Here is a 23,335-nt window from a genome sequence, read left to right as displayed (position 1 = left end):
AATCTGAATTTCACAATTGGTGGCCTCCCCTTGTTAGTGCAAGACGCTAGATTCAAATCCATCACATGTTCGCAAAAAAAGGTTGTATGCTTTTCTAACAGAGGTCGTAATGTTGTTTTGAGTGATTAGAAAGCACTTGGCAGCTTGAGCCCACTAGTCCGACTTCTCTCAGTCACCGTCCAGTGGTGTGCGAGGACACAGAATGTTGCAAGGAGTACATTACTTCTTTTCGCATGGCAGGCGCGGATGTGAAGGTGTTATGACGTGTTTGGAGCTCCAGTCGCAAATGAGGACTTACCTTTGTTGCCTGTACAAAAATATATTTCCTAAAAATATACTGTCTGTGGCCGAGCGGTTCTAGGCGCTTCAGTCCGGAACCGCGCTGCTGCTACGGTCGCAGGTTCAAATTCTGCCTCGGGCATAGATGTGTGTGATGGCCTTAGGTTAGTTAGGTTTAAGTAGTTCTAAGTCTAGGGGACTGATGACCGCAGATGTTAAGTCCCATAGTGTTTAGAGCCATTTGAACCATCTGAAAGTATACTGTGTTTTTGTATCGGAGCGGTATAAAAAATTTACTGAATCGATCTATGCAGTGAGTAAAGGTTGCTTTCCTTCATTGCTGCTGTTTTCTGAATGAATACCTGTAAAACTGCCAATCATTCTTTATAATCGTACTTTAGCAGCAGTTGCATGCAATCTTTAATTTTTGTCCTAAAGCAGCTACAGATTCTTCACTTGTTCAATAGGCTGTGATCACTGTCCGAATATTTGTAGATTTCTAGAAATGACACTAGGCTCCTAAATGGGCCTACAAATAAATCCAATGGATATTTTATTAAGATCTCAAGAATATTAACAAAACTGATGAGAACATGCACAGTTACGTCTGCTTGAATATCCAATACTTCTGAACGATTATCAACCATATATGGCAGCACTCTCACATGTACATAGGTCTTTCATTTTTTTCGCTTGGTGTAGTTGTGACATGTGTGCATGTTATTACACGGAGGTAGCAATGCCGCATCACTATGTACTGTTTCACACAGGTGTCTCATATATGCATTAGAAATAATAAAACAACTCGAGGTTAGTGGACACATCGTGTTATTATCCTCCCAATATCCACACATATAAAGGCGGCTGGGTAGCAAGCGAATGTTTGCGTGCCCAATAGAACTTTGTAGCTGGGAACAGAATGCACTGTATGTTTCATCCTGTTCAAGATATTGCAAGTGTATTACGGAACAGGTGCCATGCTTTGTCGTCTGTCGTCAGCTGAAACTGATCAGTCATCTTGAGGATTCTTCTACTTTTTTAAAATCCTGCCAATCTATAAAAACATGCGCGGCCAATAGATGTAGTGAGAAGAATAGGGCGTTGACATCAGTGATAGTAAACGAATACTGTGGTAGTCATTCAATGTTGTGAATACTCATTAGTGACCACGTATTTTGCTCGGCATAATATCTCTATTAGGCGACTCAGCAGGCCTTGGTGGCCGAGCGGTTCTAGGCGCTACAGTCTGGAACCTCACGACCGCTACGTCGCAGGTTCGAATCCTGCCTCGGGTATGGATGTGTGTGATGTCCTTAGGTTAGTTAGGTTTAAGTAGTTCTAAGTTCTAGGGGACTGATGACATTAGAAGTTAAGTCCCATAGTGCTCAAAGCCATTTTTTTAGGCGACTCATAATTTCAGTCTCCCATTCCGTCTACTCGAACGCCTACGCCACTATTCGGGTGTTACATTAAAACAGTAAAAGTGACATCATTTTCATCACAGGCTCAGCAAGCAATGCTTCTTTTTTTGTGAAACATTGTTGTAAAACTCATTATAACAGCGGCCTTATGCGATGTGCTGACCACGAGTGAGAAAATACACGTGGCATGAGCGTATGCACAAGGCTGCCTGCTTCCGCATGTAGTCCAACGGACAAGACGCAGCTGTGGCTGATAAGCAGGAGATCTTACGCCAGCAGATCTAGGCAGGCAGCCACCGCAGGTCTCCACAGGCATAGTGCCATGTCGTAAGGTTCTCAGGTTGTCAACCTCGGTTAGGTTTGGAAATGGGCGATCTGCTCCTGAACTGCTTCAGAACGACAGATCCTTCAAGGGATTGAGTGATCACTGACTTCACCACGCGCTGTAGACCATGTGCATGAATTTATTTGCAACTCTTACTAATGTGTGCAGTTTTTCAGAGCCATGAAGAGTTCTTCAAATGGTTCAAATAGCTCTGAGCACTATGGGACTTAACTGCTGAGGTCATCAGGACTTAACTGCTGAGATCATCAGTCCCCTAGAACTTAGAACTTCTTAAACCTAACTAACCTAAGGACATCACACACATCCATGCCCGAGGCAGGATTCGAACCTGCGACCGTAGAAGTCGCGCGGTTCCAGACTGAAGCGCCTAGAAACGCTCGGCCACTCTGGCCGGCAAAAGTTCTTCAGAACACTGCATTAACACAGAATACACTTTGCTCTTTATGCTCTGTGTAAACGATAACTGTTTATAACGTACCACAATGGTGTAGAGGAAGTCGAGAAGCAACAATTTGATATAGGAGAATTGTGGTGTATTAAGTCGGCAAACGACCTCAAATTGGCATACAAAAGTTACCTAATGTACAGCACGTGCACATCAAACACGATTTTAAGTATTCTCTCGCTCTGTTTGCGCAAATTATTAGTCCAAGAGAAAAATGAATAGGACATTTTCAATAGGAAATTTAATGTAGTTTAATTTTGTACTGGTATACTTTATTGCTAGAGGCTGTTATTCAAGAAAAACCTATAAAGGTTACTTTCAAATGCACCCCTCACTACAACAACCATCTCTCACCAGTCAGTGTTTCTAGTATTTTGCTGTGACATTCCCTCCTACCACTATACAAAACTGTCCAAATAGACATATTATTTCCCAAATTCGACATTTTTCTCTTCATTGACTGGGCTGTTACAACACTAGTTTATTAACGGACTTTCAAACTGTAAATTGGAAGTTTGTGTAAATTGTACCTCACGGTTTTGTGAATTTGGGAAGCACAAAATTAACGTTTAAATCGTTTTGTTTGTCCGGTCTTCCAACTATGAAACTTGTGGTGTCACCACCAGACAACACACTTGCTAGGTGGTAGCCTTTAAATCGGCCGCGGTCCATTAGTATACGCCGGACCCGCGTGTCGCCACTGTCAGTAATTGCAGACCGAGCGCCACCACACGGCAGGTCTAGAGAGACGTCCTGGCACTCGCCCCAGTTGTACAGCCGACGTTCATAGCAATGGTTCACTGACAAATACGCTCTCATTTGCCGAGACGATAGTTAGCATAGCCTTCAGCTACATTTGCTACGACCTAGCAAGGCGCCGTATTCAATTGATAATTATTATGTGAAGCATGTATCCTCAAGAGCGATGTTCTACAATTGTGGATTAAAGTTAAGTATTGTATCAACTACGTACTTTATTTGCAATTCTCAAGATATTGTCCTGTTCCAGACCTCACGCCAGTCAGCGTGTAATTAAACGCGTGCATTTCGGCCTCCTCTAGAAAAAACAGTGTTGGCTCTTCTGCCAACACTACAAAAGTTATGTACTTGTAAGGATGTAAGTTTAGAGTGAACTGTAAACTTAAATCAGTTTCTGCATAACGTTTACAGAAATATTTTATTTCTTTCATTCCTCCCATGGGAAAGTTTAAATGTTAACCGAATTACTGATTAAGCAAATGATGTAACAGCCCAGTCAGTGCTGACAAAAAAGGGTCTAATGTGATAAATAATTCTTGTAGTCATACATTTTCGTGCAGTGGTAGGTCGTCGTCGTTTGACTAGGGCCTCCCGTCGGGTAGACTGTTCGCCGGGTGCAAGTATTTCGATTTCATGCCACTTCGGCGACTTACGCGTCGATGGGGATGAAACGACGATGATTAGAACAACACAACACCCAGTCCCTGAGCGGAGAAAATCTCCGACCCAGCCGGGAATCGAACCCGGGCCCTGAGGATTGACGTTCTGTCGCGCTGACCACTCAGCTACCGGGGGCGGACCAGTGCTAGGAGGGAAGACCATCAACAGTGGGTTTGAAGGTCAATTTTATAAGTTTTCTTTGAACAACACGAAAAAGGCAGCATCTAGTGGAAACATGTCTTAGTCAAAATTAAACGATATTGAATTTCCTACAAAAAATACTCTATTAATATTTACTCAGAGAGCGATAGAGTACTAATCTAATATAATCTAATCTGAAAACCTCGCGTGACATGCATGCACCTTCTTTTAGGTAGTTTTTTTAGCCAGTTTGAGGTAGTTTCCTGCCCTGATAGCCTGGCAGTGTCCTGTACCAAATTATTCGACTCTACTTCCTCTATACTACTGTGGCACATACACTAAAAACCCCAATTTTATGTTTTCATGTGGTCCAGAGCTAAAAAACGTAAAACTGAGGAAAATGCAGAATCGAGTAAAATGTTAAAACCCCCAAAAATATGGCTAAAAACACATGTAATTGGCATATATAACTAAAAAACACAATCCTCTCCGATACTTTGTACAAAATGTGTCTAAGAGAAGGAAATTAAATGTACAGTACAATGTTTATAAATTAATTTCTGGTAGTGAATTTAACCAATTCTTAAAAAATCACAGATGTGTAACAGCAAGTAAAAATTCATCAAAAAATTGAAATTGGTATCCAGGTACAAGGTAATCAACTGTTTTCCGACGTGCTATGACCACTAATTATACATTAAAAACACGCGTTTTTGAGAGATCATTCTTTGTGCTCAACGGGTCAAATGCAAAAATTAATGAACATGTCGAATTAAATCAAAAACATCAGAGCAGCTAAGTGTTTAAACCATAAGCATAGATGTAGACATCTGTTTAATGACATTCTTTGTCACATTGCTGTTATTGTTTAATGATTTTCTAACTAGCTGGAGTTCATATGTTCATCACCATTAAAATGTTATTTTAGGTTTGATGAGAGACACAGGGACGTGAAAATATGAGTTTACTTCCCCAATTAACGTTACAACTTATTAGAAGTTGTCTCAGTAAATTTCTGCACACTATGTAAAACGTAAATTTGAAAGAAAGTTCGAATGTTACAGTTTCGCTTCATGCCCTCTATCACTGCTGCCAATCTTAACGATCTACAGTATGTTGTGTGTGCGGTGCAAAGTATATATATGAGTAGTGTATGTAGCTGTTGCAACTGTATCATGTCAGATTTGAACACGAAAGTCTTTAAAATGTGCTATTGCAAAACCCTCGTTCTATTTCTGTGTGACATCATCTGCACGGAAAGCATGTTTTCAGCACTTTACAAAATGCTTTCATCCCTACTTGCACTCCCTTGCTGAAGGGCCACAACCCCTCTCCACACGTCCATTACATAAGCTCATTTTTTATGTGTGGTGGCTGCTCTGGCTATTGGGTGACACTAGCCGGAGATGGGCGACGTTTCTTCGATTATGACCAAGCACATTCTTCAAGACTGTTTGAATTTAAAAGGTTGACTATTGGTATTATTGCTGAATACAGCCCATTAGAAATGGGTCATGTGACCAGCCAATAAGTGTACACTAGCCGAAGATGGGCGACGTTACTTCGATTATGACCAAGCACGTTCTTCAAGACTGTTTCAATTTAAAAGGTTGACTATTGGTATTATTGCTGAGTACATCCCATTAGAAATACATGAAAAAAGATGAGACTGAGTTCTAAGTGGCACAAGAAAAGCTGATGGCTAGGTCCATTTGTTACCTATTGGCTCGGTCCAGAATGTTTCACATCGACTTCCTTGTTTTTAGATTACCACTGCAACCTAGCAGTAGTTTTATCATAACTGCACAGTGAAGCTAAATGTTACAAGTTGTGCTGGCAACACAGATCGTAGATACGTCAGCATCTCCCTTCTCCATAATGGCCTTAACTTTTCTCTCACCCTTGATGCGAACCAGCTGCCTTTTGTGCCACTTATAACTCGTTCAGTCACATCAAAAATCAATAGAAAGAAAATGGGAGAAGTCAAGTGAAAGGTCGAGTAAGAACTTAGAATCGAGGTGAACCTTACCAGGAAGAAATGTAATATCAGGGAATTTTTTGCATTGATGTTATGGGCTTTTCACAGGGACTACGAATTTATAATGTGAAATCGCGAAAAACGTAAAACTGGAGAATGTAAAATCGAAGTTCCACTGTATAAACAGTTATCATTTACACCCAGCATTTCAGTTTTTGATTTCAAAAGAAAATCTCAAATTCCACATGCCCAATAAATGTTGACATACTGTTGAATGAGTTGTTACTTCTTATCCTTTGAAGTAGCAACATATCCAGAATATGTTGTTGGTGATCATGTGAGTCACCCACCACTTCCACAGAGTAGGTCGTAAAGCGATTGCTCCCTACAACTCGGCAGCTGATACCGATCGCTAGCCGAACCCACGCGTCAGGTAATCCTGATTGCCAGCGAATCCGGCGTGCCAGGCGATAAGAATTGCCAGTCGATTCCGCGCTTCAGCCGATCCCGATCACCAGCCAATCACACGGAGTCGGCTACAAAGCAACTATGGAATCATTCTGCTCTCTGTGCTCTTGGCTCAAGTTCTTGACACAGTGCCTCTTCATCCAAGTTTGACTTTTTTGGATGTTGTTCTTTATCATAATAACTATATGTATTCACGTAATTATTCGTAGATGTATCAAGGTGCATGTATATATTGTTTTTATGTTTTAATTATTTATTTATGTAACCAGATCAGATTATACTTTCAGGACATCTCGTAGATAGGACCAAGGTTTTAAATACAATTCCAAAACTTGTTATGTCACAGTTACTTAAAAAATCATAACATTTTTAATATGAAATGTCTTCTTCTTTTATCTGCAGGTATTACGCATTTGCTTGTTAGACTCTCTTGGCTGAAATTATTTATTTTTCCACCCTTTCCCCCATCTTCCTATAGACCTCATGCCTATGGGGTAACAATTCATCGATAATTTGGGTATTCTGTCATTTCTCATTCTTGTCATTCTTGTAGCTTGGTACAATCAGTTGATCCTGTGTTTCTTAACCTGCTCATTTAAGCTTTTCACTCGCTGTTCTTCTCTGATGTCAGCGTTTACCATGCTGTCATAGATAGTGTACCCAGCTACTCTGCTTAGAAGTCACATCTCCAATGCTTATATTATTTATTCATATCTTTCTTTTTTTTTTACACTTCACAATTCATTTCCAAATATCATAGTTGGTGCTGACATCGGTTTGTAGAACTTGGGTAGCCCTTCCTTTCTTACTGTAGTTGTAAAGGTTCTATGGATGTTTCTGTTAATGTAATTAAGTCTTCCTACACTCTTTTGTACGTCCATTTCTGATGTGAACGAGATAACATTTCTCAGGAGGCTGAATGACTTCATGCTTTCTATTTTTTTATTATAATTTCGTTGGGAATTGGCTTCTGGCCCCCGAAAGACCTAACTTCTGTTTTCTATGAAGATATAAACGTATTATATCCATTTGCGGTTGTGGATAAAATATTAACAGTTGTCTGGAGAATGTTCTCAGCCCCAACGAAAGCATGTGCAGCGATTATAGAACTAGACAAATATTTATCTGAGGCATATTTTCCTAGAAACAGCGATTCCTTAAACGTGAGGGAACCAGAAAATTTCTGACCCTACGCTATACCAACTGGCTCTGAAAATATGTGTCCCAGCTATGTCACTGCCCTGTGAGTAAAGAAACTAACTTACTTCAAGTAAAATACACCAAATTTTGTTTATAAATCATAATGCTGATTAATTTTTCTTTTTTGGCTACATATTTTGTCATATCTATTGTAAATGAAGACTGTAGATACTTTAATTAATTACAATGATGCTATATATCTTATATTTTGTCTCCGATAAAAGTATGATAACAGTATCAAAAATTAGCCATACCTTCAACATTTTTCCCACTCGATAAAAAGTATTTAGTATTTTGTTGTAACATTTCTAATTTTTAAAGACGATAAAATGCAGACGATTTAAAGCTCAAAATTACTAGGACATAAGAATATCTTATTACTTTTCTTTCTATGATCTTTCAAAACAGGACTAAATCAGATAAAAATATGGGTACAATGGCCTGTATTAAAAAGGCAAGGTGACTGTGATGTGTTCACATCGAGGTAACAGAATCTATCTCCTCTGGTTCAAAGACTATGTAAGCTAGCCAGTATCGATTTTGTCTCGCGCTGGCTGGGTATATAGCGCATGTCCGAGGCAAGCAGTGGGGCTGACGGAACTGAGCAACCAGGAGGCGCAACGGTCGTGCGCTGCGGCTGGGGCACAGTGTGCGAGAGAGGCGAGTGACGACAGCCGGACTGCCTCGGTGTTAACACCGGACGTTGATCTGCTCTCCGGCCCTCAGACATTGGTTATGGGGCTCCGTTTCCATCTGCTGGAGTTTCAGTCTTACCGATAATCTTTCTAGTGAGCATCATTCCAACGACAACTGTGGCTATCGCAAAAATTAACGAACTGCGCAGGCTCGTTCGTCGTATAAAAACTTTCTCAGTTCAGATTCAGATTATGATACTGGTGCTGCTCATTACTTGTCGTTAAATAATATTTGACTAAGCAGGGACATGCTAATTGGTTGCGGAAGAGGCATTTTGGTTTTCATATGTGTATATCAGTGAATGTTCTTTTCATTAGTTGAAGAGAGATGTGTAATTGTTAAGGTTTTTTACTCGTAATTAAGTTGCGGAGTTGTTTTCTTAATTGTATGGTCACTATTTTATTGTGTTTTATTTGCATGTTAAAGACTGCAGCGTATGTATAAGGCCGCCGGTAGAAATGTTTCTAATAGCAGATTTCTGTGTGTTCTAGAAGGCTTTCTTGTTCTGGTTTCAGTGTTTATGTACCTTGGCCCGGAGGAGTACGCGGGTCGTGTGGGTCCGTTCGGAGAGCAAGAAGGGCATGTGTCCAGAGCAGGACTGTAAAATTCTAAATTATATTTTCTTCCTGTCATTTATCACTCTTATTGAGCTATAATTGTCTGAGTAGCTTATGCTTAAATGTGTGGTAATTAAGCTTGCACAAATTTTGCTTTGTTCAAGGTTTGCTAAGATAATGTTGAATGTTCAATAATTTTATTAATTGGGTTAAATATTTTTTTAAATGCAGTTATGCTTGTGTCTTTTTAACGTTGAGTTTTTTTAGTATATTTTATTTAAGGGAAAGGTAAACTTTAGCCTGGTTGTGAGGCGAGTTTCTTTCTGAGTTCACTTCGAAAGCCTTTGCTTAAATTTTTGGTGTTACTGAAATGATTTAAAGCGCATTTGATAGTGATCGTATTTATTTCAAAATTTGTTTGCTAAAGGATAAAGTGTGTAAAAAATGTAAATTGTACAGTATATTTTTTTTATTACCAAGGAATGTGAACATGTGCTGAGGAACTACACTATAATAAAATTTATTATATGTGCAAACTTGGGCCTAATCCTTCCTTAATCAAAAGTGAGGGCCTGTTCTAAAGATCTTAAGTCAACGCTACAGGCTGCCTTTTATTTATTTTTGTAAGTGAGTGAAGACTGGTGAGTCATGAGAAAGAGCGAGTGCATTTCAGTGAGGGAGCAGCTATAGTCTGATCTTTGAAAAGAATAGTTTTGCCAATCTCTAGTTAGATTACGCTGCTGATAAAACGCTCCGTCATCTCCGCACGCATCTCACAATATCACATACCGATATACGAGGCGCGGCTTAGCAACAAGTCGCGATGTCCGCTCGGTTGCCGACGCCACAGCTGGTTCTTATGTTTACGTCTTCATACCTTTCTCACGCGAAGATACTGTTTTTGATCCTTCTTAACACAGTTCCGCGAAAAGAACGTTGCATCTCCATAATAATCGCATTTCAATCGAACCTACTGGTAACGAATATACACTACTGGCCATTAAAATTGCTACACCAAGAAGAAATGCAGATGGTAAACGCGTATTCATAGGAAAAATATATTATACTAGAACTGACATGTGATTACATTTTCACGCAATTTGGGAGCATAGATCCTGAGAAATCAATACCCAGTACAACCACCTCTGGCCGTAATAACGGCCTTGATACGCCTGGGCGTTGAGTCAAACAGAGCTTGGATGGCTTGTACAGGTACAGCTGCCCATGCAGCTTCAATACGATACCACAGTTCATCAAGAGTAGTGACTGGCGTATTGTGACGAGCCAGTTGCTCGGCCACCATTGACCAGACGTTTTCAGTTGGTGAGATATCTGAAGAATGTGCTGGCCAGGGCAGCAGGCGAACATTTATTGTATCCAGAAAGGCCCGTACAGGACCTGCAACATGCGGTCGTGCATTATCCTGCTGAAATGTAGGGTTTTGCACCGATCGAATGAAGAGTAGAGCCACGGGGCGTAACACATCTGAAATGTAACGTCCACTGTTCAAAGTGCCGTCAATGCGAACAAGAGGTGACCGAGATGTGTAACCAATGGCACCCCATACCATCACGCCGGGTGATACGCCAGTATGGCGATGACGAATAAACGCTTCCAATGTGCGTTCAGCGCGATGTCGCCAAACACGGATGCGACCATCGTGATGCTGTAAACAGAACCTGGATTAATCCGAAAAAATGACGTTTTGCCATTCGTGCACCCAGGTTCGTCGTTGAGTACATTATCACAGGCGCTCCTGTCTGTGATGCAGCGTCAAGGGTAACCGCAGCCATGGTCTCCGAGCTAATAGTCCATGCTGCTGCGAACGTCGTCTAACTGTTCGTGCAGATGGTTGTTGTCTTGCAAACGTCCCCATCCGTTGACTCAAGGATCGAGACGTGGTTGCACGATAAGATGCATGTCATCTCGACAGCTAGTGATACGAGGCCGTTGGGATGCAGCATGGCGTTCCGTGTTACCCTCCTGAACCCACCGATTCCATATTCTGCTAACAGTCATTGGATCTCGACCAACGCGAGCAGCAATTTCGCGATACGATAAACCGCAATCCCGATAGGTCACAATCCGACCTTCATCAAAGTCGGAAACTTGATGATACGCATTTCTCCTCCTTACACGAGGCATCACAAGAACGTTTCACCAGGCAACGCCGGTCAACTGCTGTTTGTGTATGAGAAATCGATTGGAAACTTTCCTCATGTCAGCACGTTGTAGGTGTCGCCACCGGCGCCAACCTTGTGTGAATGTTCTGAAAAGCTAATCATTTGCATATCACAGCATCTTCTTCCTGTCGGTTAAATTTCGCGTTTGTAGCACGTCATCTTCGTGGTGTAGCAATTTTAATGGCCAGTTGTGTAGTACCACACCTATGAATTGCTTCGATGTCTTCCTCTAATCCATCCCGGCGTTAGTCCAAAAGCTCAAGATTGCGTTGCACTAGTGTTGCATTCGCTATCTCCTTTACAGATGAAGCACACTTTCCTAATAAATTCTCTCAATAAACATAAGTGGTGCATTCGCCTTCCTTACGATCGTCTTTATGTGCTCGTTCCATTTCATGCTGCTTTGCAACGTTTCACCTAGATATTTAATCGATGTGGATGTGTCAAGCAGCGCACAAAGAAAGGTGTAGTGGAATATTACAGGTTTTTTTTTTCTTTTTAAATATTATGATACCCTGGACCAGGTTTATTGAAAGCGTTATACGGGGTGAACATTAATAAAAATGTCAAACCGCAGGGACGGATTTCTGACTGGAAGAGGGGGATAAAAGGTCCTGCGAACTTGTGTCCGGAGATGCGTCGTTGCCACGTTAGATGACGCTGACGAGTGACACTTCCTCTACTAACCACGTGTCGTGTGGTCCCTGGGTGTTGCAGGCTGTGTGATTGAGGCAGCGTAATGTAAGCATCAGATGAGCCGGTATTGACGTCGGGAAAAAACAGAGATGGTGTTGCGGCCAAGCAGACGGAAACTGTCGAGACGCAGCACGGCTGTACCAAAAGAAGTAGCCTCATGGAGACCAACCACACCACACAACTTTTCAAGCCCTTTTTTGGGTGCTTGTTTGATCAAGGGCCCTTTCAGACAGACGAACGTACATGGAGGCGACGGACTGTGTGTACACCAGATTTCCTCTATTTCCAGTCAGAAATCCATCTCTGGAGGATGCCGGTTTAATTAATGTTCACCCTGTATATTTATGAATCTATAGTGCTTAACTACAGGCTGTCTGAAAAGTCACTCCCAATTTTTAAACAACTATAATTTCATTGTTTATGAACCAGTCACTCTACTGACCGAAAGCTCGCGGAGACGGGATTTTGCTGCAGTCAGTAGCGAGCTAGAATGTGAATCGGTTATTCAACGAGGCTACGATCGCTCTTGAAAATGTCCTCCGTAGATGGGGACGAAACGTCGAGTTTTAAGGTGAAATCCATTCAATCACTACATAATAGCCCGGAACATTTTATTAATTGTGACATTCGTGTGGGTTTTCTGCCCAATAATAGCACTTTTGCCTCTTTACAAATTCTCCAGCGTGAAAAACAGCCTCATCAGCCCACAGAATGTTCCAAAAAGTTTAGGCCAACCATCATTCCAATCCAAGAAAATTTCTCCGAATTCCATTTTTCTGTTACAGACATCAGGAAACAACTGCTGCAAATTATGTGGGTTCCACGGCATAAAAGTGAGATCTTTCTTAAGACCCGCTGCAACTGCATAACATGAAAGTCCACTTGCGCGAGATCCTTGGCTCCCTAATCCTAGTAATTTGGAATGACAATTTCTAACTGTTTTTTGTGTCCAATGTTGCATCGATCACTCGTTCAGAACCCCACCATCTTTTCACTGTCACCACAGATCCCCAGACCTCATCACGGGCTGCTATTTTGACCCGGTCTTCCACAGTCAACGCAGGTGGCAATCCCCACTGAAATAAAACCAAAACTGATGTTAAATACAACCTCAAGGATTACTGTTTCTAACAAAAGTAATTCTAAGAAAATTGGTTCATAAATTATAACTGATTAATAATAGGGAGCGACATATCAGGAACCCTGTATATTATTTCATGCAATTTTTTGCAGCTCTAGGTGCATGCAAGGCACAAGCACAACCTTTTCTGTCCGCAAACACATGTGGCAGTACTTAGTAAACACAAACAGAACGCTCAAAGATTGGTTTCTGCATAATCTGAAGTACCTACGATTAGGGAGGTTTGACCAAAAGTTGCGTCATGTGTCATGCGTCTAGCATCAGACGTCTCACGTCAGGCGTCACGTGTGTTTGATTTCTTATTGTGCTTGCAACGTGTGCAAAATCTTATATGTCATAAACTTTTATTTTTTGCTCGAATATTCGTAGAGGTGATAATCATGTATTTAATAAGCTGTACGGACAATATAGATCTGGAAATACTTAATTTGAAGCTTCATTATGCTTCCAGAGCATTTCAAAAGCCATGTGCAGGAAGTAAGATGCGCGAGGGTGGCACAACGGAGGTCTCCTGCTGATGGAGGCATGTTGCTGACTATTAGGATAGGCTCTTTAACATCCAAGGTTTCCAACCATTCAGAGGATGGGCAGTCGCGAAGGCCACCGGAAAAGTAATCACTTGTATTGATTTAATAGTGGTAGAATATTCGACTAATGGGTTGTTCACAATGTGGAAGGACGTAATTAACTATTCCTGGAGTGTTTCGATTCAAAATCAATCATAGGGAAAACTCAGAAAATTTCATTTTACATAATCATAGTTGGATAGCAAATTAACATTCAGTACAACGGAAAGTAAATTGTTAACAACAAAACACGAAAGTTTCACGCATTCGAACGTTACCGCGGCTCAGATGTTCGTCTGACGTAAATATTTTTATAGAATTCCGCAAGTTTCCTGTAAATTCTCCGGTTAATTCTAGGGTATTGTTTCATCAAGTTTTCGCACAAGTGTGTAACTAGCTTCGTAGTCCTTTAATCAAATCAGTTATACAAAAAACTGTACTCTACACCATAACTCACGAAGACAAAGACTTACTTTAGTTGCTAACAGGTATAATTTTCTTTTGCACACAGAAAGACAAACATTGTTTGACGAACAGAGTTATTGCTAGACAGTTATAGACGTCGTTCGTTTTGCTATTGCCAGTGTAAATTGTTCATGGGTGCGGAAGGCGTTTCATGAACTATCGCTTCCAACTACGGAAACTCTGAATATCGTATGTATCAACTGTTGTTTTCACAAAAATCGTAGAGCTATAGTCAATAGCTAATGACCCTGTCTCCGCCTTCTGTATTCATGTTATTACAGTGTTGTTCTCTGCATAAATTCTTTCCTAGTACTAACTTCTGCGACATAACTAAAGAATTCACACCAGTAACTTCATCTGTTTGAGGTATTTTCTAAAGAGGATGGTCCCTAACAGTGAAACTTTACTAGAAACTCTGTGCTGTTTGTAGGAGCTAATATACAGGGTGTCCGAAAAGTCTTTCCCTGATTACATAAATTGATAACGCAGGCTAGAAATAAGATACAAATATGAAACTTGTGTCGAATTGTTTACATCCATCAAAGTTTTTTTTTCTGTTTTAAGTTCACAGTACGCAAGTAGTGGATGAGGTGCAGTGCCCAAGAAGCCCCGTTAACCAATCAGGAAAAGGCACAGAGTGTCCTGTGGTACCATGAGACACGATCACCAACCACAGTGCAGAGACACTTCCAGACAACATTTGGAAGGAATCCACCTGATGTCAAGAGCATTAAAGCCTGGTATGAGAGGTTGAAGAACACAGGATCGGTTGCTGACCTTCCGAGGTCTGGTCGACCAAGAACCTTAGCAAACAGGGTGGAAGCTGTAAGGCAATCTTTTCTGCGAAGTACGAAGAAATCGGTGCACAGGGCTTCACGTGAATTACCGATGCCAAAAAGCTCTCTCCATGACATTTTACACAAACGTTTATTGTTTCGTGCATACAAAGTGCAAATCGTTCAGGCCTTGTTGCCCAATCACAGTACACCTCGATATGACTTTGCGGTTGAAATGCTATCAGGTATTGAGGACGATGATGGTTATCTCAGACGAATTGCCTTTTCCGACGAAGCGACCTTTTTTATCTGTAGAGTAGTGAATCGCCATAATGTGCGCATTTGAGGTTCACAACCTCCTGGCGAGGTTATGGAGTGCACCAGAGGCAGTCCAAAGGTGAATTATTGGTGCGCGCTATTGCACGATCGAATTATCGGGACATTCTTCTACGCTGAGGCTACCATCACATCTGCAGTGTATCTGGACATGTTGCAACTGTATGCTGTTCTTCAGCTGCTTCAGTATCACCCAGATGTCTTGTTTCAGCAAGACGGTGCACCGCCTCATTGGGGTTTGGACGTCCGTGCCTATCTCGATACGACCTTTCCTGGGCGATGGATTGGTCGTGATAGACCAACGGTTTGGCCTCCACGCGCTCCTGACATAACCCCATTAGACTTCTTTTTATGGGGTTATCCTTGGACGAGGTATACCGAACACGTGTACCAGATCTTGAAACCCTGAGGCAACGGATAAGCACAGTCGTTGAATCGATCCCTCCAGTGATGTTGACTAATGTGTGGACGGAAATTGAATATTGCCTAGATGTGCTACGTGCTACCAAGGGTGCTCATGTGGAAGTTAACTGATGTGTGAAAAAACTTTGATAGTTTGTAAACATTTAGAGACCAGTATCATATTTGTATCTTATTTCTATCCTGAGTTACCATTAATGTAATCAGGGAAAGACTTTCCGGACACCCTGTATGTCTGTGTAACAGATACCTTTTCACACACCCGTGTTTTCATTTACCTCTTTAAAATGAGTAATAATTAAAATACTAATCTGTCTTAATTGCAAGTATTTATTAAAAACTAAAAATCGCACGTCAGATGGTAATCTGTTTCGATTTTCTCAAACATCATCTTCAGGCCACGTCTTTGAAGCGTTAAACATTAATATTCTTTAGAGGGAAACAGACTTCAAAATTACACACTTCATCTACACAGTAAAAATTGATAGAGAGACTTAATACTATAAAAAGCTCGTATATCATCCAGTGGTGAGCAGAGGCGACGACGGAACACTGCTAAATGTCACAGGACACCACTGGTAACTACTTAGAAGCGTCAAAACACTGCGCGCTGTAAAGAGGCGGTTCCGGCCCTCGCCTACTGCATGACATCAATTAATAGCTCATACGGCTTAGCATACGATGGTGACATATGCAAAACATAAAACATCGATATAGATGTAGATAAGAAAACAATATTAAGGATAATATAAAGTAAGCAGGACACAGTAGTAATTATTTTACATTGACAAAAATAATTACGAACCAACGTAAATATTCCTTAATATTGTATTTTTTGTACATCTATATCGATGTTTCATGTTTTACGTACAGTCAGTTCCACAAGAAAGTGTACGCTGTAATTTTAAATGTAATGTTTGCAGTGACATCGCTGGTAGTGATCTCCAATCTGTTATCAGTGCTCTTTTGTACAGTACATAAATAAACAGTGAGTGAATTGAATGTTTTGTTTTGTCGACCGCAGTTTAAAATGAGTACAAAATATCTGAAGCGTCACTTGGTTGCATTTATATTTACATACTTACCAAAAATGCGTTCTGAGGTCCGTTTAGAAGCTATTTGGTTCAAATGAGGCAAACTGGGTGCTTCAAAATGATCCGAAACATCCCCGCGGTCTCTGTACACCGTGGAAACAGGACAATGGGGTGTCCACGATGGATTGGCCTGCAGTGTCTCGAGATGCAAATACGACCGAAAATGTTTGGTCGTATATTAAGATGAAGCTTAAACAGCAGCACTTCGTCTTCAGGCCACAAGGGGCCTATCGGGACCATCCGACCGCCGTGTCATCCTCAAATGGTTCAAATGGTTCTGAGCACTATGGGACTTAACATATGAGGTCATCAGTCCCCTAGACCTTAGAACTACTTAAACCTAACTAACCTAAGGACATCACGCACATCCATGCCCGAGGAAGGATTCGGACCTGCGACCGTAGCAGTCACGCGGTTCCGGACTGCAGCGCCTAGAACCGCTCGGCCACCGCGGCCGGCTTGTCATCCTCAGTTAAGGATGCGGAGAGGAGGGACGTGTGGTCTGCACACCGCTCTCTCGGTCGTTATGATGGTTTTCTTTGACCGGAGCCGCTACTATTCGATCAAGGAGCTCCTCAGTTGGCATCAAGAGGCTGAGTGCACTCCGAAAAATGGCAACAGCGCATGGCGGCCCGGATGGTCACCCATCCAAGTGCCGGCCACGCCCGACAGCGCTTAACTTCGGTGATCCAACGGGAACCGGCGCATCCACTGCGGCAAGGCCGTTTCATGAAGCATAAATGAAAGCCAATATATTCTTTGAAGCGGCTGTCACATCAAATCAGGACGATATGGAGATTGTTACCGAGAGAATATGCAGAAAATTTCGTGAAAAGCGTGGCAAAAAGGTGCCAAGCTATATTCGATAATGGCAGCGATTGGATTAACTGTTAGGTAATTGTGCAAGTAGTAATAACGTGTATTTTCATGTAAACATATATTTACAAAAGTGTCTTTGTTTCATACAGATGGTGGCGTACCGCTTCTTGTGGAACTGAATGAATGTTACCGTCGTATGTTTGTATTTTAATTATCTATCAGATCGCTGTCAATTTCCAACATTATTATCAAAAGTTATGAGTGACAATTGTCCTCTATGAAATCGCAGTGATTTAAATAGTACAGCGTAAAAATCTGTTAAAACTGGTCGGTGGATCATGTGTCACTGCTACGTATGTTACTCAATTTTTTAAACGTAGTTGAATATCTATTATATCAGTAGCCCATCTACAGAAACCGTAACACACTCACTAATACTGGAACGTGACATTTCTACCATATGTGAAAGACGATCAAACCGTCAATGTTCCAACAACTGGCACATTTAATCCAGCAGTCACTGGTTCTTTTCTGTCAGTGCCTATTTTCTGTCGGAGCGCAGGACGTAAGGGACAGCCCTCGTGCTCAGTATTATAGGCATAATATTCTGGTAATATATCCGTAGCCCACTTCAGTTTCTCGAAGTCCTTCACGAACGGCACGACTTGGCTGGAAGAAGTAAGCTTAAGCACGCAAACTGCCCTGGCACAAAGGCGGAAAACGACCCTATCTTATTTTAATTACACAACTGACCATTAAAATTGCTACACCAAGAAAGAATGCAGATGATAAACGGGTATTCATTGGACAAATACATTATACTAGAACAGAGATGTGATTACGTTTCCACGCAATCTGGGTGCGTAGGTCCTGAGAAATCAGTACCCATAAAACCACCTCTGGCCGTAATAACGGCCTTGATACGCCTGGGCATTGAGTCAAACAGAGCTTGGATGGCGTGTACAGGTACAGCTGCCCATGCGGCTTCAACACGATACCACAGTTCATCAAGAGTAGTCACTGGCGTATTGTGACGAGCCAGTTGCTCGGCCACCATTGATCAGACGTTTTCAGTTGGTGAGATATCTGAAGAATGTGCTGGCCAGGGCAGCAGGCGAACATTTATTGTATCCAGAAAGGCCCGTACAGGACCTGCAACATGCGGTCGTGCATTATCCTGCTGAAATGTAGGGTTTTGCACCGATCGAATGAAGAGTAGAGCCACGGGTCGTAACACATCTGAAATGTAACGTCCACTGTTCAAAGTGCCGTCAATGCGAACAAGAGGTGACCGAGATGTGTAACCAATGGCACCCCATACCATCACGCCGGGTGATACGCCAGTATGGCGATGACGAATAAACGCTTCCGCTGTGCATTCACCGCGATGTCGCCAAACACGGATGCGACTATCATGATGCTGTAAACAGAACCTGGATTCATCCGAAAAAATGACGTTTTGCCATTCGTGCACCCAGGTTCGTCGTTGAGTACACCATCGCAGGCGCTCCTGTCTGTGATGCAGCGTCAAGGGTAACCGCAGCCATGGTCACCGAGCTGATAGTCCATGCTGCTGCAAACGTCGTCGAACTGTTCGTGCAGATAGTAGTTGTCTCGCAAACGTCCCCATCTGTTGACTCAAGGATCGAGACGTGGCTGCACGATCAGTTACAGCCATGCGGGTAAGATGCCTGTCATCTCGACTGGCCGTTGGGATCCAGCACAGCGTTCCGTATTACCCTCCTGAACCCACCGATTCCATATTCTGCTAACAGTCATTGGATCTCGGCAAACGCGAGAAGCAATGTCGCGATACGATAAACCGCAATCGCGGTAGGCTACAATCAGACCTTTATCAAAGCCGGAAACGTCATGGTACGTATTTCTACTCCTTACACAAGGCATCACAACAACGTTTCACCAGGCAACGCCGGTCAACTGCTGTTTGTGTATGAGAAATCGGTTGGAAACTTTCCTCATGTCAGCATGTTGTAGGTGTCGCCACCGGCGCCAACCTTGTGTGAATGCTCTGAAAAGCTAATCATTTGCATATCACAGCATCTTCTTCCTGTCGGTTAAATTTCGCGTCTGTAGCACGTCATCTTCGTGGTGTAGCAATTTTAATGGTCAGTAGTGCATGTTTAAGAATAAATATGAATTTCAAAAATGGTTCAAATGGCTCTGAGCACTATGGGACTTAACTCCTGAGGTCATCAGTCCCCTAGAACTTAGAACAACTTAAACCTAACTAACCTAAGGACATCACACACATCCATGCCCGAGGCAGGATTCGAACCTGCGACCATAGCGGTCACGCGTTCCATACTGAAGCGCCTAGAACCGCTCGTCCACAACGGCCGGCCTACTCAGTTAATAAGCGCCTCAGAGCCAGAGGCGGCGCTCCGTGGCTTTAAGAAGTTTAAACTGCAAATGTATTTCCCTCTCTTCCCCTCCTTGGCCGTGGCACGAGGTTCCCAATATGCCGTTGGAGATAAGGAAGTGCTGATGCTGCTGTCAGCGAGATGTAACGTGCCCAATCGTCTCAGATGTAATATGACAATGGAGATAAGGAAGTGCTGATGTTGATCTCTGCACTTTCCTCCCAGACTTGGCAGTGGCCTTCTATTTATAGATACTCAAAACACATCGTTTCGACACTTGACCTGAAACTCATTGATATGTTGAGGCAGCGCGACATCACAACTCGACTCATTACCCTAGAAGACTTTTGTCATTGGAATACACCGAGAAAGCCTACCATCACATAGACCACAGTTTGTTGAGGCAACTTGTCTTTGGAGAAGCATTAATTTCATTAATTTTATACTTACAGGAAAACTGAATATTACAAAATTATACATTCTCGTTTGCTGTTTCAATACCTGGTTCTGTCTGTTTTGATTCATATGGATATATTTGATAAGTTGAGTATATCACCATGGTATCTTTAAGCTTTTATGTTCCTTGCACATAACACACGAAATAGTTTTACAAGAATTTCTATTGCATTATAGATGGATTTCATGCATTAAGCTGTATTTTTGTCAGAAAATTAATTTGCTTTTTAAATCATAGGCGTCTCATTAATGGAATAAAATGTAATTTGAAATTGATAGCCGGCCGGAGTGGCCGAGCGGTTCTAGGCGCTACAGCCTGGAACCGCGCGACCGCTACGGTCGCAGGTTCGAATCCTGCCTCAGGCATGGATGTGTGATGTCCTTAGGTTAGTTAGGTTTAAGTAGTTCTAAGTTCTAGGGGACTGATGACCTTAGAAGTTAAGTCCCATAGTGCTCAGAGCCATTTGAACCATTTTGAAGGTAGAACGAATGTTCAAAGTCAAAAGTGAAATGTCTTCTTGTGTACTTCTTTGATTCCAAGGGAATTGTTCATAAAGAATGGGTGCCTCCTGGGCAAACAGTTAACTAATATTACTACAAAGAAGTTTTAGAAAGACTTCGTAAAAGAGTTCTTCTTGTCCGTGCCAACGTTGCTGATAATTGGATTCTACATCACGATAATGCGCCATCCCATACTGCTCTGTCAGTATAGCAATTTTTAACCTCAAAACAAATTTCAGTGCTACCACAACCACCTTATTCACCAGATATCGCTCCGTACGACTTTTTTCTATTTCCAGGAGTCAAAACGGCGGTCTAGGGACACCATTTTCAAACAACACAAGATGTCCAAAAAGCTGTGACGAGGCTCTTTGTGGATGTTACAGAAGATGAGTTCCAGAAATGTTACCATCAGTGGCAGAAGCGCTGGAAAAGTGTGGGGAAGCAGAAGGGAACTACTTTGAAGGAGACAACACTAAACTCGACTAAATTGGTAAGCAATATTTTTTTTTCACATCAGTCTCATTACTTTATTGTCGCACCTCGTAGAACGCGTTCCATCATTCTACAACAGATTGACGTCAACGATAAATGTCTATAATTGTGCGGATACGTGTTACGGCCTTTCTTAAAAACGGAAATGGCCTGCGCTTTTTTTCCAGTAGTTAGGTACCTTTCGTTGCTCAAGCGATCTACGATAAATTGCTGCTAGAAGGGGAGCAAGTTCTTTCGCATAATCTTTATAGAATCTTATAGGTATCTTATCTGGTCCGGAAGCCTTCCCACTACTAAGCGATTGTAATTACTTTTCAGTTCCGCAATCGGTTATCTCAATATCTGCCGTTTCGACGTTCGTACGACGATTGAAAGGAGGGACAGTGTTACGATCTTCCGCGCTGAAAGAACTTCGGAAGACAGAATTCAGTATTTCGGCCTTCTCTCTGTTATCTTCCGTTGTTGTGCCGGTGTTGTCGCTGAGAGAATGAATAGATGATTTTGACCCACTTACAGATTTTACATACGACCAAAATCTCTTAGGGTTTTTACTCAGGTCGGTTGACAACATCTCACTTTGAAAATCATTGAACGCTTCTCTTATTACTCTCATTACGCTCATTTTCGCTCCGTTAAGCGTTTGTTTGTCAGCTAGATTATTACTTCCCTTGAATCTGAGTTGAAGTGCTCTTTGTTTACGTAGAACTATTCCAACACGGCTGTTTAAACCATGGTGTACCTTCCCCACCCCTTAATACCTTACTCGGAACATACGTGTCTAGGGAATATTGAACGATGCCTTTGAATTTTTTTCCATTTGTTCTCCACATCTTCGTCCTCGTCACCGAATATTTGATGCTGACTGCTGAGACATTCTGAAATTTGTATCCTGTCACCCTTGCTGAACAAGTACATCTTCCTACCTTTCTTAACATTTCCTGTAGGACCCCTCACTGAGTTTGAACGAGAGGGTTACGAGAAGTTGGATGTTCCTTCTGCGATATTGCAGAAAGAGTTGGCAGATGTGTAGCCACTGTAGGTGATTGCTGGCAGTGGTGGTTATGGGTAGGACGGTCGCAAGTAGTCCGGGCTCCGGACAGCCACGTGATGTTACCAAGAGGGAAGACCATCGTGTCCTGTGTATGACTCCGTCGCATTGTACTGCATCTGCAGCAGCAATCTGAGCAGCAGTTGGCACCACAGTTACATAACGAACTGTTACTAATCGGTTACTTCGAGGACAGCTCCGAGCCAGACGCACTGTAGGGCACATCTACACTACTGACCATTAAAATTGCTAGAGCACGAAGATGACGTGCTACAGACGCGAAATTTAACCGACAGGAAGAAGATGCTGTGATATGCAAATGATTAGCTTTTCAGAGCATTCACACAAGGTTGGCGCCGGTGGCGACACCTACAACGTGCTGACATGAGGAAAGTTTCCAACCGATTTCTCATACACAAACAGCAGTTGACCGGCGTTGCCTGGTGAAACGTTGTTGTGATGCCTCGTGTACGGGGGAGAAATGCGTACCATCACGTTTCCGACTTTGATAAAGGTCGGGTTGTAGCCTATCGCGATTGCAGTTTATCGTATCGCGACATTGCTGCTTGTGTTGGTCGAGATCCAATGACTGTTAGCAAAATATGGAAATGGTGGGTTCAGGAGGGTAATACGGAACGCCGTGCTGGATCCCAACGGCCTCGTATCACTAGCAGTAGAGATGACAGGCATCTTATCCGCATGGCTGTAACGGATCGTGCAACCACGTCTGGATCCCTGAGTCAACAGATGGGGACGTTTGCAAGACAACAACAATCTGCACGAACAGTTCGACGACGTTTACAGCAGCTTGGACTATCAGCTCGGAGATCATGGCTGCGGTTACCCCTGACACTGCATCACAGACAGGAGCGCCTGCGATGGTGTACTCAATGACGAACCTGGGTGCACGAACGGCAAAACATCATTTTTTCGGATGAATCCACATTCTGTTTACAGCATCATGATGGTCGCATCCGTGTTTGGCGACATCGTGGTGAACGCACATTG

The 23,335-nt window shown here is 42.3% G+C and overlaps 1 pseudogene; it reads right to left on the bottom strand.

Moving 5' to 3' along the window:
- Positions 1–17,239: 17,239 nt before the first annotated feature.
- On the bottom strand, positions 17,240–17,357 carry LOC124722301 (annotated as a pseudogene).
- Positions 17,358–23,335: the final 5,978 nt, after the last annotated feature.

This window comes from Schistocerca piceifrons, chromosome 1 (assembly GCF_021461385.2).
Source record: "Schistocerca piceifrons isolate TAMUIC-IGC-003096 chromosome 1, iqSchPice1.1, whole genome shotgun sequence".
NCBI classification, from domain to species: domain Eukaryota; kingdom Metazoa; phylum Arthropoda; class Insecta; order Orthoptera; family Acrididae; genus Schistocerca; species Schistocerca piceifrons.
Note: the sequence above shows the minus strand (reverse complement) of the source record. Positions and strands in the feature narration are given on the sequence as shown.